This window comes from Macrobrachium nipponense, chromosome 19 (assembly GCF_015104395.2).
Source record: "Macrobrachium nipponense isolate FS-2020 chromosome 19, ASM1510439v2, whole genome shotgun sequence".
Taxonomy (NCBI): Eukaryota; Metazoa; Arthropoda; class Malacostraca; order Decapoda; family Palaemonidae; genus Macrobrachium; species Macrobrachium nipponense.
Genome location: NC_061088.1, coordinates 56,686,257 through 56,699,924, shown reverse-complemented (window position 1 = coordinate 56,699,924; position 13,668 = coordinate 56,686,257). Strand labels below are relative to the sequence as shown.

The following is a 13,668-nucleotide window of genomic DNA, read 5'->3' as shown; positions in this document are numbered from 1 at the left end:
TTTAAATATGTTTGAGGGGGGAGCTCATATCTTCATTTACGCCCTTCATGTAGCAGGGAAAGTTCCCCGTGCCAGTTGTAGGGTGTGTTTCAAATAGGGGTTCTAATTGACACCAACATATAAGTTTTTTCTTTACTGGCTTTCCATATAAAACTACAGTATTACATTTGAACTGAAAGGAAGGATAATTCGAATCAGTACCTTGATGAAAACATTGCAAAATGAATAATATGACTGCAGAAAATTAGAAAATGACATCAACATGATACAGTCACAATGAACAACTAAATCATACAAGAATTCAAGTAGTTACGTGAAAATAAACAAAGCGTCCTTACCCGGTACCTCCAGAACACACACTAGGCTAATTCAATAAACAATCTCTTGAGAGAACCCTCGTACACTGGCATCCAAAATATGAATAAAGTCTAGGGATTTACAACTTTAAAATGTCCAAAACACTAACGTAAACTTCAATTTACGCTTCCAAACGTTGAACCCTTCTTCAGACTTCATAGCGAGAAGTTAACCTGCCGAGTGCACGTGGTGAACTGAACGCCAAAGAGAGGTGGCACCGTTCGTTACAGCAACCCCATTACACAGAAATATCGAATACAAAACCAATACAAAATATCTATCAATTATTATGACATAAATTATTTAATACAGATCAACACAAATATATTACTCATTTTATAATAGTAGGCAAATAAAATCTGTACTTCTGTTGATTCATAATTTTGAAGGTATGGAGCGCTCTATTTCCTACACGAGTGCCATCTACATTCATTGCTTGGTCCATAGGCTCATTATAGTCCTCACTGAGGCCCCTTTCACACTATGCTTCTTGTTGCTGCAGATAGATGCGTTCGCCGCACCGCAGAAACTGCGATGGATTTTTTAATGTTGCCGCACACAGCTGCGTTACGCAGAATTCTATGGCGTGAGATTTGTTTTTACTCAGTCTATGGTGGCTGTAATGTCAACCACAATGGATAAGAAAGAGTGCACTGTGCTTTTACTGAGCACATTTTAGGAGGAAAAAGAGAGACAAATCCCAATCCCCTGGGTGGAACCTTTGAATGCACAGCGAGAGACATGAGGCTCATTTGCCACGTTATTTGAGGATCTCAAACGGGATGGCAACAACTTTTTCAATGACTTCCGTAAGTCTCAAGCATCATTCGAGTAACTATTGTGGCGGATATATTATAATATATAATAAACTTCATAGGCAAAACACGACATGCGGAATGCAGATGGTCAAATTCCGAGTTTGTAGTCTTCGAGACTTTTATCCCATAACACTAGTATATCGATTTCACGTTCCATAACAAGAGGTACCGACAAGGTTATCTTTCCCGGTTTCCCGACCATATTTAGCCCAGTTATGTTTCCTTGGATTTGGTTTTAAATCCCGGAGTTTCATTTTCATATCATTTGTATGATTTGCATTCAATGTATAAAAAAGGCCAAGGAGGAGACTAAAAGATTCAAGAAGAACTGCAGTGAACAAGTTGAACCACAACCGGATGCTTAGTTTCTTACTACATTCTTACACCCTGAAAACACATTGATAAATAGTATATGCATCATGAAATAACACTAATATCCTTTTCATTATTTAGGTAATTCAATATATATTGCGAGTCATAATTTTTATTTCATTTACAAAATATGTTCTTATTCGATCCGATACGTTTTCATCTCTTTAAAATTATGAGAGAGAGAGAGAGAAGTACTGAGGAATTTACTTAGTTTAAAATCATATTTAGTTTTAAATAATGATAAAGTACCAGTATATCAGCTCAGTGGTCTGGTTAAACTACTATATTAATATTAATAATAATAATAATAATAATAATAATAATAATAATAATAATAATAATACATGAGACAGACTAAAAACTAGCCAGCGATGACACGTGGCAATGGCTACTGAGGGGAGAGCTCAAGAAGGAAGCTGAAGGAATGATAACAGCGGCACAAGACCAGGCCCTAAGAACCAGATATGTCCAAAGAACGATAGATGGAAATAACATCTCTCCCATATGTAGGAAGTGCAGTGAGAAAAATGAAACCATAAACCACATAGCAAGCGAATGTCCGGCACTTGCACAGAACCAGTACAAAAAGAGGCATGATTCAGTAGCAAAAGGTCTCTACTGGAGCCTGTGCAAGAAACACCAGCTACCTTGCAGTAATAAGTGGTACGAACACCAACCTGAAGGAGTGATAGAAAACCATCAGGCAATGATCCTCTGGGACTATGGTATCAGAACAGATAGGGTGATACGTGCAAATAGACCAGACATGACGTTGATTGACAAAATCAAGAAGTAAGTATCACTCATTGATGTCGCAATGCCATGGGACACCAGAGTTGAAGAGAAAGAAAGGGAAAAAATGGATAAGTATCAAGACCTGAAAATAGAAATAAGAAGGATATGGTATATACCAGTGGAAATTGTCCCCATAATCATAGGAACACTAGGCACGATCCCAAGATCCCTGAAAAAGAATCTGGAAAAATAGAGGCTGAGGTAGCTCCAGGACTCATGCAGAAGAGTGTGATCCTAGAAACGGCGCACATAGTAAGAAGTGATGGACTCCTAAGGAGGCAGGATGTAACCCGGAACCCCACACTATAAATACCACCCAGTCGAATTAGAGGACTGTGATAGAGCAAAAAGAAAAAGAAAAAAAAAAATAATCATCATAATCCTCAGCTGAATAAAAAATACATATGTAGTATGAGTTTCAACAAGTACCAGAAGATAATGCTTTTCATAGGGTACATATTTGTTATGACACCTAATCCCGGGAATTCCCTGGCCACCGGAGAGTAGTATAACGCCTAATCCCGGGAATTCCCTGGCCACCGGCGAGTAGTTCAACACGCCGCTAAGTGCGTACGACACGCAAGATGTGAAGATGTCCATTGAACATGAAGGTCAACTGGCTATCGCATGACCGCATCCCATCTGCTTCGGCGATTTCGCACACACGCAAGATGTGAATGACCCCATAAGGTGTATAAGTCGACTGCTGTCTGCGTCACCGCATTGGCAAAACGTATAGTGTGAAAGGGCCTGCTCAACCATTTAGGAATATGAACGGGTAGGCCAGAGAACCTTGCCCGCTTCATAAGTCCTCTTGGTAGGGCTGTGACTTTATACCGAGTCCAATCACAGGGTCTTCTTTCCAACTCAAAGTTCCTGGTATACCCCAGGAAGTCGATGGGACAGGAGAGAGGGAGCGAGTACCCTTACCTATCACGCAAACATGGACGGAGGCTGTCCTCAGGTGAGAGTATAGGCTCACACAAACATATGCAAAGGCTCTCAGGAGGTGAGCAAACCTGTTTGTGTGAACTCAAGTGGCAGCTGGCCTGAGGAGAGCGGTTGCGCACTCTTGGGTATGAGGTTGCACCATCCTCATAGACGCGCTCCAATCGTCTTTGAGGCCAAAGCCTCTTAGCAAGAAGATGACTATAAGGGGGGACCTCCTCAAAGCAAATCCCAGTGAGCAGACCCTAGAGTCAGCAACACCTTTGGCCAAGTAGTCAAGCTAGTAGCAGAAAGGGAAGGGGAAGGACCTACATGCTAGGAGCCCGTCTTCTCTCGTATGCCTGAACCAGAATGTGGAGCTGACTTCAAGCTGCTGGTCGAAGGAACTTGAGGTTTCACAAAAACCTGAACACCTTTAGATACATTCTCCTCCTTAGAGGTCTGCATACTCGAAGCTTCAAGAGGCAGGCATAGCACCATGCTTGGAGGCAGAGCTCCAAGCAGAAGTGCCAGGTACTTGGATCACCTTGAAGGTCCGCACACCCTTGGCTCCCGAATCGACAAGTCTCGAAGAAACTTGTGACACATGGCCTGAGTCCTTGGGTTTCTTGGACTTCTTCTTCTTTGCCTTCTTCACGGGGGCATAAAGGATCTGCTCCCTGAGGTTGGAGGAAGCTACAGGAATTGGCTCCCAAGGAGCAGGAACGAGCACCATGGAGGACACAGCAAGAGCATAAGTTTTTTGAACTACTGCTGGGGTCATCAAAGAGGGGTGAATATATGCACTCAGGGCCATCAAGTAATTTATCGTTTTCATGACAGTCAAAGTAGTGACTGTTGCAGCAGTATGAGCCACTGGAGGGAGAGCAGGGGCACATACAGCTCGCAGGTGACTTAGAATGCCCCGCATCAAGGGAACTCCATGGAGACCAAGAGCTTGCCATGTCTCTCGGAGTTCTTCCATCTCCATGCCTGGAAACAAAGTTGGGTTAAAGGGGGCCATCTCAATTTGTACTGAGGGAGATTCCTCCCCGCCAACCCCCAACGAACAGACCACCACAGGGAGGTCTTCCTGGCTTACAGTACCCCAACAATGATCTCCGCCCAACAAAATGAGCAAAAACAACATAACGGAAACCTCTTCTGAAGGAGAGGAAGCAAAGCAGGGAATTTTCACTGGCAGAATGAATGTATCTGAAGGATTAGTCACCAAGGGAGTCATCGGAGGCATGTTACCCTCAGATGACGACTTGGGGAGCTTCTTCTGATACTTTCTTCTCAGCGAATGCTTCAACCATGTCACTCCTCAAACACAGTTAAGGCGGCCATACAAGTACGCGACTGGCATGGGGTTTGTCCTGCTGGGAGTAGCGCACGCTCTAGTTCACTTGGGTATTGCCCATGCACGCAGACTTGCTCTACTCACGTTTTGAGAGGGCAGATGAAATATGCAGTGGCCGTGCTCCTTTCAGTCCTGTAGTGTCCTGATACAGTGAGTGTGTTTTAAATCATGGCACCAAGTAAAAGGAAGAGAAGTGCAGTAATGATAATAGCACTCTTGCAAGATTAATACAAACATGAAAGTATGGGTAAAACCATAGCTGAGAAAGAGAATTTTTATCAATATTGTATAACTGTTCACTGAATATGGTTTCCTCATCATCTCAATTTCTCCTTGCAAATGAAAATCAGATGAACACGGGACAGACTTCTCACTTTACAAATTCACCAGCTAGTGGGCAAGAGGAAGATTTTTCTTCATATGTCTCATTATGATGTACATAAAAAATACATAAAAGTTTATAAGAATTCTTTGACATTACAAAAAATAAATAAAACAGTTTATGATTATCTGAAATCTTTGACGCTGTATTAATGTTATCTAGTAATGTCTAAAACATCTCATTATGATTTACTTGAAAAAATTTACATAACAGTTTATAACGTATATGAATTCTCTCACATCCTATTAATGTTACCATCCAGTAAAAAAGTTCATCATATTTTGCTTACCTTTAAATACCCATTCCTCAAAGCATCGTATATTGCTTGGCATGTCTCGGATATGATGTCCCAACGCTTGTGCCCATGTGCCTGCATCTTCATCTATTTTATTTACATAATTCCAGTAATTGCTCATAAGCTGCTTGTCTTTTTACTTTATTGGAGTAATCCAGACTTCATATTTTCCACAAGCATGGAAGTGGTCTGTACAGGTCCTAAAAATCACGAAAGAAATCATGAGGTAAATACTTGACTGACTGCGATATCCTTTCAAAACAGCAGTACTGCTCCGACTCCCACGAGGAAATAGGGCGATCGAGTCTGACTACTCATACAGGTATTGTACATGTTGAAACTTTGCCTCAGTCCTTCCCAACACCCGCAGCGCGACGCATCAATCAGTTCAACATGCTGAAAGGACGACGGGACAGGCCTTGCTCGACCGAACTGGCATCAGTAGCCCCCATACACGTTAAAGACTGACCGGTTCGTGCCAGTTGCTATGAAATCAGCGTGCCAGTCGCGTACGTGTATGGCCGCCTTTAGGGTTGCACTCAAATCCCCTGCACGATGTGCAAAGGAAAGGAGGATCAACATCCAAAGCAGAGTATAATGGTTACAAGCCTTATCAGCGGTACCAGGGCACTTTCTCCTGGGTGCCAGTTTACGCTCAGTCGACACAAACAATTCGTGGGTTTGCTGATCCATTTCAAACAAACACACAAACAAATAAACACATGCAAGCACAAATTAAAAGCATTTCCACGGGGAAAGGAAGGGATGCTCAAATGAAGAAACACTGCGAAAACAACAGCAAATGGGGCACAGAACAGCGTACCACAACATTACCAAGGTGCGTCCAACGGTAAAGTGACAGGGCAGGCGGGACTCCTACTCGTTCCTGTAATAAAGTCCACAAGTTTTGTATATTGTGTGGGAACAATGAAACATTTTCAGCTGAATATAGAAATATCTAGTTTATAAAAACAGAATATTAAAAATATCCAAAAAGGCAGGTCTAAGAAGTGTTTGCCCTACATGAGTCAGCCAATCAAAATGAGAAACCAAACCAATGGCACACTGTGCAACTTGCTGACAAACACAAGTGGGATGAGAGAAATGGTCCGAAAGGCTGGGCATCCGGAGTTTTGGCCCTAAAGAATGACATTGGTAAGAATGTTATGTTACAGAATAGGACGTTAAAAGTGAAATGAAACATCAGAACAACAATAAACTACGTTCGTTGAGGTACAAGTGAAGCTCGTCTCCTGCAACTCATTGCACTCTTCCTTTTGTCTAAAAATAAGGAAATCAAATTATAAAGTACAACTGATATAACTGAAAAACAGTTTCACTTCAGGCAGGACATGAAATAAAATAAGTATTATCTAATGAGAGCAAAAAGTACATTTATCATTTTAATGCTGCAAATTATATATTATATATATATATATATATATATATATATATATATATATATATATATATATATATATATTTGCAGCATTAAAATGATAAATGTACTTTTTGCTCTCATTAGATAATACTTATTTTATTTCATGTCCTGCCTGAAGTGAAACTGTTTTTCAGTTATATCAGTTGTACTTTATAATTTGATTTCCTTATTTTTAGACAAAAGGAAGAGTGCAATGAGTTGCAGGAGACGAGCTTCACTTGTACCTCAACGAACGTAGTTTATTGTTGTTCTGATGTTTCATTCCACTTTTAACGTCCTATTCTGTAACATAACATTCTTACCAATGTCATTCTTTAGGGCCAAAACTCCGGATGCCCAGCCTTTCGGACCATTTCTCTCATCCCACTTGTGTTTGTCAGCAAGTTGCACAGTGTGCCATTTACACTTTTACACATTGCGTATTTTTGTGTTTGTTCCATTGTTTGTGCACTTGTTCATTTTCTTGTTGAAGTGTGCCTTTTTATTTTATATTTTCATTTGCATTCACAATTTAATTGACTTAGTTATTTTCATTGCTTAATCATTGCACATTTAATTAAATTTAACATTTGTGAATTAATTTGCATTTACTTAGAATTCTTTTCAAGTTTTATTATTGTTTAGCACTTGTGAATTAATTTCTAATTTTCAATTATTGCCTAACAATTTTGAATTTCAATTGAATTAATTTTCTTGAATTTTGTGATAAATTAATTTTGATTTAATTTTACATAATTTGATTCAAGAATTAATTAAACTTTACTTTGTTTTCAAGTAACAGTAATTTTCCCTGATATTGTGAATTTTACTCATAAATTTTGCACTTAATAATAAATTTTTGTATTTCAAATTTTTATAAGTGTTTTTATTTTCTAACCAGTATATTTGTATTTAATTATGATTATATTGATGTTAGGTAGAAACATAGAGTGGTAATTGATCAGCTTTCCTTCAATTTACTTGAAAGTGACTTAGAACCAGGGAAGTACTTAGACTTCTGAAATCAGGGAAATACTTAGACTTTTAAAGTTGTTGATGGAGTGATGCCCTTTGATTAATTCAATTACAAGATTACCTCACACCTGTTTTGATGAACTTAGTCTGATTTTCTGCAATACTGGTAAGTGTTAAGGGATCACTGTTGCCTTTAGAGTATTCAGTTGTTTAATATCTGTTATGAGGGTTCAGGTGCCTGGCTTTTGGTGAGGTAATAATTGATGAATGGTAACCAGATACTAGGCACTTCGTAACAATATATATATATATATATATATATATAATTATATATATATATATATTATATTTGTTACGAAGTCCAAGTATCTGGTTACCATTCATATATTATATATATATATATATCTATATATATATATATATATATATATAAATTAGTAATATAATATATATATTTACGTTACGAAGTGCCAAGTATCTGGTTACCATTCATCAATTATTACCTCACCAAAAGCCAGGCACCTGAACCCTCATAACAGATATTAAACAACTGAATACTCTAAAGGCAACAGTGATCCCTTAACACTTACCAGTATTGCAGAAAATCAGACTAAGTTCATCAAAACAGGTGTGAGGTAATCTTGTAATTGAATTAATCAAAGGGCATCACTCCATCAACAACTTTAAAAGTCTAAGTATTTCCCTGATTTCAGAAGTCTAAGTACTTCCCTGGTTCTAAGTCACTTTCAAGTAAATTGAAGGAAAGCTGTTCAATTACCACTCTATGTTTCTACCTAACATCAATATAATCATAATTAAATACAAATATACTGGTTAGAAAATAAAAACACTTATAAAAATTTGAAATACAAAAATTTATTATTAAGTGCAAAATTTATGAGTAAAATTCACAATATCAGGGAAAATTACTGTTACTTGAAAACAAAGTAAAGTTTAATTAATTCTTGAATCAAATTATGTAAAATTAAATCAAAATTAATTTATCACAAAATTCAAGAAAATTAATTCAATTGAAATTCAAAATTGTTAGGCAATAATTGAAAATTAGAAATTACTTCACAAGTGCTAAACAATAATAAAACTTGAAAAGAATTCTAAGTAAATGCAAATTAATTCACAAATGTTAAATTTAATTAAATGTGCAATGATTAAGCAATGAAAATAACTAAGTCAATTAAATTGTGAATGCAAATGAAAATATAAAATAAAAAGGCACACTTCAACAAGAAAATGAACAAGTGCACAAACAATGGAACAAACACAAAAATACGCAATGTGTAAAAGTGTAAATCTTTTTCACTCAAAACATTGTAACCATCAGTTTTTACCAAACCTTCGTAACCATCTGTTATTAGTTAGTAGTTAACCACAGTTCCTGTCCGTTATTAGTTATTAGTTGCAACTAATAAAAATATAACACACTTTACCTTTTTGGTATACCAATTTCTTTCTTTCTTGCTGCTGCTTGTATTACACTTTCACAAAAACCGGGTGCTGTTACAACACAATGTTTGTTCAGATTCCACAAAAAAAAAAAAACATTAAATAATACTTAATAAACTCTAAGAAATATCAAATATGAAATTATCATAAGTTATGAGTGACCAGTTTACGTTACATTACTTTAAGATCAAAAGTGCTATGCGATGGAAAGAGAGAGAGAGAGAGAGAGAGAGAGAGAGAGAGAGAGAGAGAGAGAGAGAGAGATAGATATGTTAACACCTCGAGAAACTAGGATGTAATGAAATTTTCTTCCCTTGTGAAAATTGGACTGAGGAGATGACACAAAACGTTTTTGGCACGAATGCTTCCAGAAACTTTGAAATATTACGCAACTTCACATAAAAAATGTGCAATCCCCACGTGGCTTTGATCAAAGACGTACACGTATGAGACGATTCTGCTCAACAGACAAGTACCCGATCGAAACGGAGGTTGAGCGATAATTAAGATTGACATGTTTTGATAACATCGAAGACTCGATTCGATCGCTTATCAAATGCGTTGACAGATTTAGGAAAGCAAATGGATCTCACAGTTCCTCCAATCTTACAGTATTGACATAAAAGGGGAAACAATCATAGTTTCAAACGGACACAGAAAATCTCTCTCTTTTTATGTACTATGTTATATATATATTCTTTTACATTATGTAATGTGAAATCTGAACACACATTTAGAACATCCTATTCTAAGCTATCTAGGAATCTGAAAAAAATGTTGCACAATTCTCCATGACATTTCAAAGAGGGGAAACATGCATTTTAAAGTAGCAATATATATATATATATATATATATATATATATATATATATATATATGTGTGTGTGTGTGTGTGTGTGTGTCTATCACATTACCGTGATTCAAATTCCCCCTCGGTTAAACATATATGAAAATATATTAATTCCGAGGTAGAGCGAATTAGATATTAAAGGACATTTGTAGCTCGATATATATATATATATATATATATATATATATATATATATATATATATATATATATATGACCCTCCTTTCTTACACTCACAATGCTCTTTCGACCTAAGTGAAAGAGTTCCTAATGTGGGAAAGCCTCTACTGCAAAAGTAATATGGTCATATCCAGTTTCATGTGTTTTATTGTGAAATAAAAAAGGAAGAATTACATTGCAAACCAAACATTTGCTTTGAATGCTCAACAATAAACCCCTGCAAACGTGAGTCTCATCAAAGTATGTATGTAAAAGTTGTTTCTAAGACGACATGACACTTTATTTACGGCAACCTGTGCATTCAGTATTCAAACAATGACTGTAAGGAGATTAAACCATTATGCCAGCAAACGTACAACTGCAAACAAACATGATATTTACAAAATTCCTGTGCTCACCAGGGCTCGAACCTGGGACCTTCTGTGTGTTAGACAGATGTGATAACCACTACACCATGAGCACTTACTTATTGTAACCTTGTACCGAGGAGTAATTGCCGCGGTTTCAAAACGCATAGGAAACCTTATCATTCAATTTTGCTATATCACGTTACTAAAAAGCTGATGAATGAAATCCATTCATAAGTATCATGCAATAGAATAGAATAGAAGAGAGAGAGTATAGATACTTAAGAAGTTGTTGTCGCATTGATTTCGGCCAAGCTTGGCTTTTTGCCGTCTGCGGTAGCCGGTGGTAGGTCCTCACACCCAAGATATCACACCGATGGCCAAATGGTGCGCTCTTATCGAGAGGTGAAGAAGGATGCATCGAGGGAACTTGACTTTCCTTGAATGCTATGCACCCACGGGGAAGAGACCATCTCCTTCAATGCCAGAAATTGTGGTAAATAGTAGCCTACCTACAGCTTGCACCAACCAATATTTTGATACTTTCCATATATTGTGGTCATGGCTTACTGGTTATCACAATTACCGAACGCTCACACGGTTTCAGGTTCGATCTCTGGTGTAGCTATGCATGTGATTTTCTCTCCCAAAGGGCCGGGCGAATTGCCTTCTCATCTGTAGGTGTCCCACCTTCCTCTCCGAAGTTTGTGTTCAACTTCATATTCCTCAACATCAGTTACTATATGGTCAAGTATATGATTTTCATACATATTCAGTGTAGGAACCAATTGTCATGAAATGTGGTGAGACTGAAATAACTTCATTGGCATCAATGAGCACAATGACCTGGCAACACTGTAATACCCAGCAAATCTATCGTGAAACTGAGCTGTCGTGAAAAATGTGTACACTTTTTATTTTTTCTCAACTTCAATGCGCCGTCCCCGAATAACATTTCACAACATGAGCAATGACGAAATCCAAACATGGCAAAGAAATGGCTCTTATAATATTCCTCTCCACTACTATGGGACTTAGATCTGTGTCAATGACTGATGGCTACTCTTTGCATTTTAACTTCAATATCTAAGGCAGATTCAAATAATTCTGCGCTGTAACTGATCTGGGTTGAGCTCTCAAGCATAACAGTTTGTGCTGATTGCAATTGTTGAGAGAGGTGTTCAGTTTCAGTAAGAACTGCTTCTAATACACAAAGCGATACAACAAATTCAAAATCTAACTATATATATATATATATATATAGATATATATATATAAATCTATATATACAAATATATATGTATATATATATATATCTATATATATATATTATAATCAACAAATCACTGTAGACTTGTGATGATCATATATGCATACAGCCAGGAGAAGGGTGAAATGAAGTGACTTGAACCGAGCGCTTTCATGTATTTCTACACCTCATCAGGGTTCAGGTACAAGTGCCAAGAAAACAAATAGAGTCACAAGAAGACTTCGTGGCAAGACAAATGATGCTAAAAAGACAAACAACGCTAACAACTACCGAACAGTCCTAATACTTGATCGCCTACTTGTTTTAGAATACCTTTTGTTAAAATCTCATCAACTTTATATAAACCTGGGCTGATATTCAATAATTTATCACAGTCTTGTTTAATTATACAGTATTCTATTAAATTTATTTTCACTAAATCTTTGCAAAACATAATTTCCTTGGAGTCTGTCTAGTTAATGCCATGATTACTATTATTCATTTGTACAAATAATGCATTTGACATATTATCAGTTCTTACATTATATTTGTGTTGTTTTAATCGAACTGCCAATGTCTTTCCACTTTGTCCTACGTAGGTTTTATTACAATTTTTACACGGAATCTTATAAATACATCCTGTTCCATTTCCCAAGCTCCCTCTTTATGCCAGTTTCCCGTATCTCTGTTATATGACAATTTTCGAAAAGAGTTTACCAAGATTGTGCACAGATATTTTGGAGCCGTAAATCTAAAACTTATACCTAAGAATCCTAAGACCATTGGCTCGCTCTTCAAGTTTAACGATCGGCTCTGCCCTTTGATGACGTCGGGTGTCGTTTATGAATACACTTGTCCCAGATGTATACTGGAAAAATATATGGGATCTACTCGGTGTCTTCTCAGGGTCAGGACCGATTCCCATCGGGGCGTTAGTAACAGAACTGGGTGTAAATTATCTAACCCTGAAACATCTTATATAAGGAAGCACACTATTAAATATAAAGCTACAGTCAAATACGAAGATTTTAAAATTATTTGCCAAACAAGGGAACCCAACGGACTGTTGATTTTGGAAACTCTGAACATCAAACTACGAGTTCCAACTTTAAACAACCATTCCTCTGCTGTCCCTTTGTTTTTAGCCTAATTAGTCTGTCATTCCTTGTGCCTCTTGACATTGTTTACTTTTAGTGTTTGTTTGTTTTTAATTACCGCTCTTTCAATTTTCAATTTGGTTACGTGCAAAAGTTATAATTACACACAAGCACGCGCACACACACACACACACACACACACACACACACACACACACATATATATATATATATATATATATATATATATATATATATATATATATATATATGTATCTTTGATGCTGAAAGGTTGGTTAAGTGTTGAGCTGTTTTTGGCTGTGGTTTTGTGAATATATGACTTTTACTTTTTATGATATTTGTTGTTACTTTTATGTTTGTATAATTTAGCTGAATTTTTTAAATGTTCTTCTTGTCATTTGTAAGTTGTTTGGTACTTCAGGTCTGTTTTAATCATGTGTGCATGTAATTTAAGTGTGAGAGTTGTGATTTTACCATTAAACTGTTTTAACTTTTCAACTATTGGATCTTGTAATCAGCTTTTATTTTATATTAACATATTATACTTTACTTTGTAGAAAAATCCCTGAAGATGTGGTGATGTTGTCCCGAAACGTAGGCTTAAAGCATAATGTGAATCTCTTCGTGTTCCTGCTCTTGATTTTCTTTATCGTATATATATATATATATATATATATATATATATATATATATATATTATATATATATATGTGTGTGTGTGTGTGTGTGTGTGTGTGTGTGTGCGTGCGTGTGTGTG

The 13,668-nt window shown here is 36.8% G+C and overlaps 1 non-coding gene across 1 annotated transcript; it reads right to left on the bottom strand.

Moving 5' to 3' along the window:
* Positions 1–10,586: 10,586 nt before the first annotated feature.
* On the bottom strand, positions 10,587–10,659 carry Trnav-aac (transfer RNA valine (anticodon AAC)). Its single transcript has one exon. It is a non-coding gene; the product is annotated as a tRNA-Val (tRNA).
* Between the last annotated feature and the right edge of the window lie 3,009 nt (positions 10,660–13,668).